Raw genomic sequence first — 12,616 nt, forward strand, 5'->3', positions numbered from 1 at the left:
TCTTAGTTCCCCAACCTGGGATGGAACCCATGCCCCCTGCATTGGAAGGGCAGAGTCTTAACCACTGGACCGCCAGGGAAGTCCTCTCCTCTCCTCATAGTTGCTAGATATCATCCGCCTTTGGAGCCCACTCTGCCTGCACCTGTGAAGAGGCAGCAGAATCTGGGCACTGATGCCTCTCATGGCCCTGAACCCAGGCCCTGCTGTCTGCTGGAACAGGAGTTTGAAAGTCCGGGTCGGTCCAGTCTCCTCAGCCCTCACTCCCAGGCAGACTGGCAGGGCCCCACCTTGCCTGGAGCCTTCCTTTGCCCCGTGCGCTGTCCCCCATCCCCCCTGAGAGCACTTCCTTAGGGATCCTGCCCTCAGGTAACTGTACCAAGGAGCTGAAGAGGGAAGACGGAAAGGCCTGGAAAATACATTCCCGCTGTTGACGGTGTTTCCTGGGGAGGCCCTCTGAGAGGGAACACAGGGGACTGAGACACCGTCTGTGGAGAGTCATGGGCAGGGGCTTCCCTGGCGGTCCAGTGGTTAGGGCTCCGCACTTTCACTGCTGAGGGTGCAGGTTCAATCCCCGGTGGGGGAACTAATATCCCACCAGCCGTGCCGTGCAGCCAAAAAAAAAAAAAAAAAAAAGTGATGGGCAAAGTATCCCAGGGACCCATGTTGTTTTGGTTTTTTAAACTTTTCTTTTTGTTTGCCCTGTATATTTTAATTCACCTTTTCGAGTTCCGTTGTTTCCTTTATTTATTTGATATTAATTAAAATTTTTTTTTTGTCACTCCACGCAGCTTGCGGGGTGGGCCATGGCAGTGAAAGCTCCGAATCCTAACCACTAGGCCACCGGGGAAGTCCACCAGCGTTGTTACTGGTCCTCCTTCACGTTCCTGTCTCAGGCCTTTAAACAGCCCACAACCGTGGCTGCCGTCCACCGCATGCCAGGAGGAGGCCCGTGCACACGTTTTCTCATTTAATCCTCACCACGACCCCAGGAGGCAGGCGTTACAAAATGGAGGCTTCCTAAGGTTCAGTGACCACAAAGCCGGCCAGGAGGAGAACCAGGACCCACCCCAAGTCGCCCTGACCAGAGACAGGGCTTTTCAGCCCCACCGTTGAGGTGAGTGGTCACTCTCTCCAAGCATTTCTGTGGATTGAAACTAGACCCCTAATCCCGGAAGGGAGGCCCAGCCCAGCAGGTCTGAAGGCTCCTGCTGTCCCCAAGGGAGCTTCCTGTGCACCTCAGTCCCAGCCTCCCGCCATGGGGCCTTCAGAGGAAACCAGGAAGGAAGAGGTTTCTGACGGCGCCACCTGGAGGGGAGTAGCGGCTCCCGTGAGGTCCTACCCTGAAAGGGCCGGACAGAGTAAGCTTCCGCATAGGCCGTTGCTCAGCATTTACTGAACAATCTCTTACTGGACATCAACTAGGTCTCACGATCTGTGCTAGGCCCTGGGGTCACCGAGATTTAAATGAAAACAGAAGCATAGGCCCTGCCCTCAGAAAAGGTCATAGTCTCACCTGTAGAGGGGACAGGTAGGTACACAGGTGCTACGAGGCAGGAAGTGATGACACAGGAAGCAGCTGGGAGCCAAACCAGCTGGGTTTTAGTTCTGTTTAGTTTAGTTCTGTTTTAGTTTAGTTTAGTTTAGGTGTGTTCGGCACACGAGTGCGGTGGGCCTTTTTGAACACCTGTGTGTTTCTGTTTCCTCAGCGGTAAAACCTGGCTACTAGGACCGACCTCTTAGGGTTGTCGGAAAGATTGAAAACCAATGTAAGGGAACTGTTAACTGTTCCCACTTGCCTCCTGAACAAAGGCCAGCCTTCACAAGCTTGGGCAGGTGACTGAACCCTTTCCTCCTCAGCTTCCCAATCTGTAAGTTAGAGCTAACACATCCTCCAAACTTCTAGATCTGTCCCTCAACAGAGGTTGCCTGAAAACTCTGAGACGTGTTGTGGCCACAATGGAGGGAAAACCCTCAACCCTCAGAGGGCTTCCAGTAAAGCTGGGAGATGCTCGGAGTAGCGTCCTGTTGGAGGAAGAACATACACAGCATGTGAGTAAGGGCGGAGTTATATGGCGCCTACACTTCCTCTGGGGTTCTTTAAATGTTGGGGGCGGGACACAGGTGTGGGGCAGTGACCCACAGGGGCTAAGAGAGCGAAGAGAGGTTCCCACAGACGTGGGACCTGAGCTGTGCCTTGAAGGATGTGTAGGCCCCATGTGGAATCAGGGGCAAGCATGGGGTGTTCTTGTGGCTCCTGTCAGAGGCTAGTTATTTATTTTATTTACTTATTTTTTAAATAGACACCTAGCCATTTTATTTTATTATTTTGCCACACCACGCAGCATGCGGGATCTTAGTTTCCCAGCCAGAGATGGAACACGTGCCCCCCTGCAGTGGAAGCATGGAGTCTTAACCGCTGGACCGCCAGGGAAGTCCCTGTCAGAAGTTATTTAAAACATAATCTTAGACCTTCAGGGTCCCCTAGTTCAGTGGATGAGACACCATGAGGCTCATTCGTTGCCCAAGGTCCCCTTTGCTGCCACTGGGGTCCCCTGTTCCCAGCTGTTCTCAGACCTTCTAAGAACTGTGGGCTCCACAACCAACGTGTGTCTACAAAGAATATTTGAGAATCACAGCTTGAAAGGCCAAGGATACCCCGGCAGAGTAGCCAATCAGACCTTCCTAGTGTTTTACACACCAAATAAACCAGAAAAAGCAAATAAACACTGCCAGTCTGACCCAAAGGAGAACAGATGAGGCAGTTATGAAAGACGGGGTGTGACCCTTCCAATACAGCTGGGAAAAAGCTTCTCCTTCAAAGAGATTCACTCACCTTGCTCAGTCTCCCTTCAGGGCAGTGGCACCTGCAGCAAGCTATTTATTATTAGCAGTTGCAGGCGCAAACAATGGAAATGCGACCCACACCTCCCAGCTAAACCATCTCTTCCCATTTACTTGTAGCTACTTATCTGCCTCATCAAATTATACACATTAAACTGGTGCCTAAATAAACAAGGGAAAAATGTTAATTTCCTGGCAGGAAATTCCTGTGTAATTAGTCAGCAGCTCCAGTTCCTGCTGTGTCACTAACCAGCACTGTGACCTTTAGCAGGGCCACCTCTCTCCAGCCCTGTAATCATCACCTTAGGCCAGGCCACTTTGTCCCTCTCCTGGACCACACAGCTTCCTACTGATCTCTGTCTCTAGTTTTTCTCCTCCCCCTAGTCTTTCCCACTCTGGAGATCTTTAGGATAGAGATCTCCCTAAATCCCAAATCTCATCAAGTCCCCCCTCCTTAAAATCTCTTCATTTACTCTTGGATAAAATTCACACACCTCTGCACAACTTACAAAGCCGTGCTCCGGCCTCTGCTTATCATTCCAGACTCCTATCTCCCCCTTCCCCTTTTGGAGTCCTATGTTCCAGCCGTGTTTCACCTCCCACGTTCCCCTGTATGGTACTAACAATAACCAATGTATTGAGTGTTTTCTATGTACCAGATATTGTTCTAAACAACTTTTTGTGCATGAACTAACTTAATCTTTATAACACTACTGGATAATGCTGTGATCCATGTCCATTTCACAGATGAGGAAACCGGGATGCAGAAAGGTTAAATAATTATCCAAAGTCACCCGGCAAGTAAGTGGTAGAACGTGAGTACACTGTACTTACCGTCCCCTCGTCCCCTCTTCTTATCTCCAAGTCGTTGTGCACGGGGTCCCTTTCACCTGGAAGACTTCTCTTCCTACCCTTTCTCTTCCCCAGCCTTTCACCACTTGGCTAACTCCTACCCTTCGTCTGAGATTCCCCATGTATGTATCTCCTCCTCTGAGCTTTCCCTCCCCAGACTGCCCTCTCCCCAAAGATGGCCCCCCACAAATGATGTCTCCTGACACTCATGCCCTGATGTAGTTCCCTCACGTATTTAATCTCAGCTGGCCCTGTGACTCACAACAGAATATGGTAGACGTGATGCTAACTTCTGGGCCTAGGTCGTAAGGAGCCTGGCAGCTTCCACCAAAATCTTCTGGATCACTCACTGTGAGATAAATCAGACACTGTGTAAGAAGTACCTCATGCTGTGGGGAAGCCAAGGTAGCCACATGGAGATAGAGAGACACCCAGCCAATTCTCAGCTGTTCCAGCCATCCAAGGCCATGCACCAGGTGGGTGATAGAGCAAGTGTCTTGGACATCCAGCTTGGTTGAGCCTTCAGATGACACCATCCTCAGCCACCCACTGACTACAACTGTATAAAAGACCCCAAGAGGGAGCCACATAGCAAGTCCAGTCAACCCACTGAACTGTGACTTGTTACTTTAAGCCACTCATCTTTGGGGTGGTTTTGTTAAGCAGCAATAGATAACCAGAATGATGGGGATACAGTGGTGAACCATAGATTGTGTCTACCCTCAAGGAAGTCTTAGTCTAATGGCAAAATCAAGCAAACAGGCAAGTACAAGATGCAAGTACAACACAGTGTGATGAGTTTGAGTGGCGGGTAAGAGCAAGGGGATGACTGTCCAGTCCTTAGCGCCACCAAGCTGAAAACCAACAAAAGAAAGCAGAATGGTGTGGGTGATAAAAGCATGGGCTTTTGAGTCAAAAGGAGGTCTTCGAATCCTGGCCCTGTACTTGCTTTTGGAGTGACTATATTACATATATATCACATGTGATTAAATATAGTTAAAGTTAATTACAGAAAAAGAATATGGTCCAACAATAATCCGGGCTTGTCAAAGTTCACATCAAACTAACACAGCGGAAAATTCCCTCTAGACATATGACCTCATCTCCAGGCTGTACATTTTATGACTAAATCATTCATTCTATTCCATTTACTGGAAAACCCATATCTTTGGAAAGAGCATGAAGAGGGGGATTATTCCTTAGACTTTGGTGCATATTAAACGGGAGACTGGACTGGTCACTGTTTCAGGGAGAGAACTGAATCTCGGTCATCCTCGTTGCTCCATGCTGATAACGGCATCTGAATCTCGGTCATCCTCGTTGCTCCATGCTGATAACGGCATCTGAATCTCGGTCATCCTCGTTGCTCCATGCTGATAACGGCATCTGAATCTCGGTCATCCTCGTTGCTCCATGCTGATAACGGCATCTGAATCTCGGTCATCCTCGTTGCTCCATGCTGATAACGGCATCTGAATCTCGGTCATCCTCGTTGCTCCATGCTGATAACGGCATCTGAATCTCGGTAGCTGCTTACTAAGGGTAAGTTGAATGAATGAATGAGTGAATGAATGAACAAAGGAGGAGGAGAACTCACAATATGAAGTGCAAGATCTAGGCTGAGAATTTTACCTAGAATATCTCACCTACTTCTCAAAACCACCCTATGATATAGGTTATATAGCTGCTTCTGATTGAAACCACTCTCCAGCATTCAACACCTTGCTTTATATTACTTGTACCATGGATTCAGGGATGATGTTTTTCATCTATTTTTTTGGGCTGCGCCACGCGGCATGTGGGATCTTAGTTCCCCAACCAGGGATCAAACCCTCAACCCCTACATTGGAAGCGCAGAGTCAACCACTGGACCGCCAGGGAAGTCCCCAGGGATGACCCTTTTCAGAAAGGAAAAGTGTGGCTTGACTTAACTAGCTAGAGAGCACTTTCACTGCCACAGAGAGTTTATCTTCAAATCATTACACAAATATGTAAATAACCTTTGAAAGGTAAGATAAGTTGGTGAAGGCAATCTAGCTGAGATAACTGTCCAATAACCGGAGCAGAATGAGGGCCAGGCATGTAGGTACCCTCAGAATCATAACTGAATATGTGCAATTCATGGATGAAAGGAATCCCAGTCTGCGAGATCAAACAAGTTATCAGGAGACAAAGAACGTCTTTAGTAAAACAGAAGGCTCTGCATTTTAGCTTCCGGTCAAAGAGGGGATGTACCTGTATCAGTCTGGGTCCAATCAGGAGGCAAAAACTACACAGTAATTTAACAGGGAAAGTTTAACATAAAGAATTATGAGGCTGGGCTTCTCTGGTGGCGCAGTGGTTGAGAGTTCGCCTGCCGATGCAGGGGACACGGGTTCGTGCCCCGGTCCGGGAAGATCCCACGTGCCGCGGAGCGGCTGGGCCCGTGAGCCATGGCCGCTGAGCCTGCGCGTCCGGAGCCTGTGCTCTGCAACGGGAGAGGCCACAACAGTGAGAGACCCGCGTACCGCAACAAAACAAAACAAAACAAAACAAAGAATTATGAGGCAAAGATAGGAGCGTAACTATAAGATGTAAAGACAACTCTAAAGGGTACTTTAGGGAATTCCCTGGCAGACCAGCGGTTAGGACTCAGGGCTCTTACTGCCAAGGGCCCGGGTTCGATTCCTCGTCGGGGAACTAAGATCCCGCATGCCACATGGCGTGGCCAAAAAAAAAAAAAAAAAAGGAAACATAGTTTTTATTTGTCCAGCTAAAAATTAGAGGATTTATTACCAAGAAAGAATGGATGGAACAAATATTGGAGTACAATTAGCTGTCTCTGTCACAAGGATTATCAAAAAAGGGATTTGATTAGATAATACATGCAAAAGATTTGGCATACAATAATCACTCAGTAAATATTAGCTATATTTTGACACAGAGTTTTCTCACTGTATGTATTCTTGGGAGCTACTTGTCCTCTGCCTTGAATGCTTCCTCTCACCTCTGCAACTCTTTTCTATCATTAGGCCCCTCCATGTTCTAGCTGCAATGTGGAGTCTTCCTTAACTTATCCTTCAACTCATTCCACAAATATTCATTGAGCACCCATTATGTGCTAGGCATGTTACTTGGTGCTGAAAGTACAATGATGGGTAAAAACATATTCAGTCTTACCTCTCATTGTGCTTATAAAGTAGTGAGAGAAATAGATACTGCTCAAATAACCAGGCAAATATAATACATGACAAGTGTTAGTTACCAAGTTACCAAGAGATGATACTAGGAGGATTTAACCTAGTCAGTGTTGTCAAGCAAGACTTTCCTGAGGAAGGGTATGACTGAGCTGGGATCTGAAGGATGAGTAGAAGTTGCATAGGTGAAGAGAGCAGAAGAGGAGAGCAGGTAGAGAAAACAGCATGTGCAAAGGCCCTGTGGCAGGCAAGAGCTTTGGGACTGAAAAAAGGCCCTTGGGCAGGAAGGACAAGTGAAAGAGTTGCTGGAGAGGTCAGTGGGGCCATGTAGAGCCTTGTAGGCCATGCTAAGTGGCTTTGTATTTATTCTTTCTCCAAAGAGCAATGGAAAGACAATGAAGGGTAGATGGGTGGGTGGGTTAGTTGTTGGTTTGTCTTTTTGAGGGTTGACAAGTATTGCTTCACCTAGCAAAGAACTCTGGGAAAAGACCAGAATTAGTGACAAACCTCTACTTGGGCTGACATTGTCTGCCTCCTCTGGACTCATCTACTCTGTGTTGTTTTTGTGCCCCCTTCCCTGTGCAACCTTGAGCAAGTTATTTGTTTGAGCTTTAACTTCTTCTTCTGAAAAGAAAGATACTGATAGTAGCTACCTTTGAGAATTTTTGTGTAAATTAGATTAAATTAAATCATGCATATAAAGCACTTAGAAAAGCATCTGATAATAGCATGGGCTCAGGAATATTAGCTGTTGTTATTTTACTATTACATTGTAAGCATTATATTATTTATTGATCCATTCTTTAATTATATGCCATATAACCAGCACTCCATTTAAATTTTCTTGAATCATCCTTTAATTGTATACTTAATTTTAAGTATACAATTTAAGACTGAAAGCTCCTTAGAGGTAAAAACTATTAGCTCTCTCATCATCTGACATGCTGCTGACCTAAATATTTGTTGATTGATTAGTTTTTCAGAGTTTGATCTGCATCTACTCCCATTTACTTATTTTTTAAAATTTTTTAACACCTTAATTGGAGTATAATTGCTTTACAATGGTGTGTTGGTTTCTGCTGTATAATAAAGTGAATCAGCTATACATATACATTTATCCCCATATCTCTTCCCTCTTGTGTCTCCCTCCCTCCCACCCTCGCTATCCCACCCCTCTAGGTGGTCACAAAGCACCAAGCTGATCTGATCTCCCTGTGCTATGCAGCTGCTTCCCACTAGCTATTTTACATTTTGGTAGTGTGTATATGTCAACGCTACTCTCTCACATCGTCCCAGCTTACCCTTCCCCCTCCCCGTGTCCTCAAGTCCATTCTCTATGTTTGCGTCTTTATTCCTGTCCTGCCCCTAGGTTCTTCAGAACCATTTTTGTTTTTGTTTAGATACCATATATATGTGTTGGCATACGGTATTTGTTTTTCTCTTTCTGACTTACTTCACTCTGTATGACAGTCTCCAGGTCCATCCACCTCACTGCAATGTTCTTGGTTTGGAAGAATCAACATTGCGAAGATGACTCTACTACCCAAAGCCAGCTACAGATTCAATGCAATCCCTATCAAACTACCAATGGCATTTTTCACAGAACTAGAACAAAAAATTTCACAATGTGTATGGAAACACAAAAGACCCCAAATAGCCACTCCCATTTATTTTGAATGATGGAGGCAGCATAGGAAAGTGGAAGAATGATGTGGGCAGGTGAAAAGAGGTCGGAGAAGGGAATTTGGTTCTGATTATGAGCATTGATCTTCAGAGTTGAGTGGTCCAAAGTGCACATGCCAGGGTGCACTTAGAAACTGCTCAGGACCCAGAAACAGAAATCATCATCATGATGATGATTACCATCATCATTAATATTTACTGAGTGTCTACTATTAGTACATGAATTAATTCTTTTAATCGTCACAATAACCCTGCGAGGGTGGTATCATTACTGCTACCCCCATTATACAAGAAGGAAGGTACAGCAGTGCAGAGAGCTTAAACACCCAGTGTGTTACAGCCCACACGTAGTACAGCCATGTCACGGAAGTATAGAGGACTCGAGGTTTCTGCCACCACCTTGGGTCTCTGCAGGACTCCCTTTGCCTTCCCTATTCCTTCACAGTCTCTGCTGCATCGGGCTTGCACCGCAGGCAGCAGGGTGCTGCCCAGGTCAATCCTGGTTGTGTTCTGCTCCACCTAGTTAGAGGTTTAAGGCAAATCACCTGAATTCTCCATTTGCCGTTTCCTAATTTGAAAAGCAAGAGGTGAAAAGAAGGGACTCTCATCAGAAATCCACACTTCAACAGCGTAGAAGTGAGCTGTAGCTGTTCTCCACATTTACCTCTCAACCATTGGGATAAGGTCAGACACACTTCTGTGCCATACATTTTCCTGAGTTTTCCTGGCCTCTGTAATCCCACTGCAGCCCCTGTAGCTAGTAACTTGGTTTAATGCTGTGCTTTGTACAGTACTTTGTGCATTTTGGCATCTGATAAAAGTTAAATTAGAAAACCTTATGTGGCATCACTGCATTTATTTTGGCTTTTTTTAAAATTAATTATTTATTTTTAAAAGTTTATTTATTTATTTTTGGCTGGATTTGGTCTTCATTGCTGCACGCGGGCTTTCTCTAGTTGTGGCGAGCGGGGGTTAGTCTTCGTTGTGGTGCATGGGCTTCTCATTGCAGTGGCTTCTCTTGTTGCAGAGCACGGACTCTAGGTGCGCAGGCTTCAGTAGTTGCAGCACACAGGCTCAGTAGTTGCAGCACGCAGGCCCTGGAGCTTGTGGGCTTCAGTAGTTGTGGTGTGTAGGCTCAGAAGTTGTGGCTCGTGGGCTCTAGAGCACAGGCTCAGTAGTTGTGGTGCAATGGCTTAGTTGCTCCGCGGCATGTGGGATCTTCCTGGACCAGGGCTCGAACCTGTGTTCCCTGCATTGGCAGGTGGATTCTTAACCACTGTGCCACCAGAGAAACCCTATTTTGGCTTCTACCTTGCAGAAGAGATCCTCATGTTATTTTTCCAAACTCAGGTGATGAAGGGGAAATGAGCCAAGCCACTCCAAGTTGAATTGACAGAGAGCTGAAAGCAGAATGAGTATTTTTATCACCCACTTAGGTAGCTCTTCCAAAGGAAAGTGGGAGAGTCATGCACCATTTAACATGGCGGCAATCCTAGGTTTAGGTTCAACACCAACCAAACCTGTCTCTGATTCACAAGGTGTGGCAAAAGAAGATGCTGCCTACAGGGCAACCTGAGTTGAAAATAACAGTACAAATTCATGATTTTTTCCTCTTGAAAAAAATATACAAGGAACGGCAAAACAGTAGGAACGGAAAACAAATGAGCATTAGGAAAACTTCGGGGGTTATAAGTGTTCTAAAACTGAATTATGGTGATGGTTGCACAAATTACCAGACCAGAAAGGGTAAGGGTGAGGTAGGATGGTATGTGTACGGGAAGGGAAGGGGTGTCTGGAGCAGAGCCAAGCTCAGCCTAGGATCCTGAATCTGCTAATCAACAAAAGTTAAATGTCCCAAACCATTAGGAAATGGGTCATATAACTAACAATAAACCATTTGTGAGACATTGGCTTCTATAGTTTTTCATCTCCCTTTGATATAGCAATTATCACTGCATCAATTACATTATAGTAATTTGCATACTTATCTTTTCACTCCCACTAGGTTATAATCCCCTTAAGTGTAGGCACTGGGATTAACTGTTTATGAACTCCACAGTGCCTAGCTAATTGAGGATATTCATTCAGTAAGTTATATTTACATGTTACTTATTTTTATTTGTTTTTGATACGTATTCACATTGTTCAAAACTCAAGTTACTTAGGGGCATATATGATGATTTTCCCTTCCTCAGCAACCCCAGATCTACTGGCAACAAATTTCCTCCACGTTGTCTGAGAAAGTCTTTGTTTCTCCTTCATTTTTGAAGGATAATCTCATCGGGTACAGAATTCTAGGTTGGTGGGACTTTTTTTCTCTTAATGCTTTAAATATTTCTCTCCACTTTCTTCTTGCTTGCATGGTTTCTGAAGAAAAGTTGGATGAAATTCTTATCTTTGTTCTTCTATAGGTGAGGTATTTTTTCCCTCTAGCTTCTTTCAGGATTTTTTCTTTATCTTTGAACTTCTGTAATTTGAATATGATACACCTAGGTGTATGATTTTTGGCATTTATCTGCTTGGTGTTTTCTGAACTCCTTGCATCTATGGTTTGGTGTCTGACATTAATTTGGGGAAAATATTAATAAAGAGAGAAAACCTAAAAAGAAACCAAAAACAAATTCTAGAACTGAAAAGTTCAATAACTGAAATGAAAAAATTCACTAGAGGAATTCAAAGGCAGATTTGAGCAGGCAGAAGAAAGAGTTAGTGAATTTGAAGAAAGGACGATGGAAATTATCAAATCGGAGGAAAAGAAAGAAAAAAGATCGATGAAAAGTAAACAGAGCCTAAGGGACCTGTGAGACACCATCAAGAAGACCTGCATACACATAGGAAGAGTCCCAGAAGGAGAAGAGAGAGAAAAGAGGGCAGAGAGAATAGTTGAAGAAATAACAGCTGAAAAACTTCCCAAATTTGATGAAAGACATGAGTATAAACATCTAAGAAGCTTAATGAACTCCAAGTAAGATAAACTCAAAGAGATCCTCACTGAGACACATTATAACCAAACTTTCAAAAGGCATAGACAAAGAGAGAATATTGAAAGCAGCGAGAGAAGTGAATCATCACATACAATAAGAGTATTAATATTATTGATCCTCAATAAAATAAGATTATCAGCATAGTTCTCATCAGAAACTTGGAGGCCAGAAGCCAGTGGGCTGATAGATATACTCAAAATGCTAAAATGACAACAACAGAAAACCTGTCAACTATGAATCCTAAGTGGCAACTGTCCTTCAAAAGTGAGGGATAAATTAAGACATTCCCAGATAAACAAAAGCTAAGGGACATTGTGGCCACTAGACCTGCCCTGCAAGAAATGCTCAACAGATTCCTGCAAGGTGAAATGAAAGGACACTAGATAGTAGCTAGAAGCCATATGAAGAAATAAGGACCTCAATAAAGGTAAATACATGGGCAATTATAAAAGCTAGTATTATTATAACAATGTTTTGTAACTGTACTTTTTGTTTTCTACATGATTTAAGTCACTAATACATTTAAAGGAAAAAAATTATTTGTGTAAAAGCTATTATTACTATGACTTTGGTTTGCAACTCCAAATCTTGCTTTCTACATAACTTAAGAAACAAATGCATTTAAAAGAATTATTAGCTCATGTTTTGGGGCACACAATGTATAAAAGTCCAGTTTTGTGGCATCAACAGCAGAAATGACTGGGGACAGAACTGTAAAGAAGCAGAGTTTTTGTATGTTATTGAAATTAAGCTGGCATAAATTCAAATTAGAGTGTTATAACTTTAGGATTTTAAATGTAATCCTCATGGTAACCACAAAGACAATAGCTAAAAGGAAATGAAAAAGGAAAGTAAACACTTCATTACAAAAAATCAACTAAACACAAAAGAAGACAGCAATGCAGAAATGAGGGACCAAAAAAAGCCATAAGGCATATAGAAAACAAACAGCAAAATGACAGAAGTCCCTCCTTATCAGTAATTACTTTAAATGTAAATGAGTTAAACCCTCCAATCACATGACAGAGATTGGCAGAATGGATAAAAACACATGAACCAATCATAGACTGTCTACAAGAG

The sequence above is a fragment of the Lagenorhynchus albirostris genome, chromosome 11, assembly GCF_949774975.1.
Source record: "Lagenorhynchus albirostris chromosome 11, mLagAlb1.1, whole genome shotgun sequence".
Lineage (NCBI taxonomy): Eukaryota > Metazoa > Chordata > Mammalia > Artiodactyla > Delphinidae > Lagenorhynchus > Lagenorhynchus albirostris.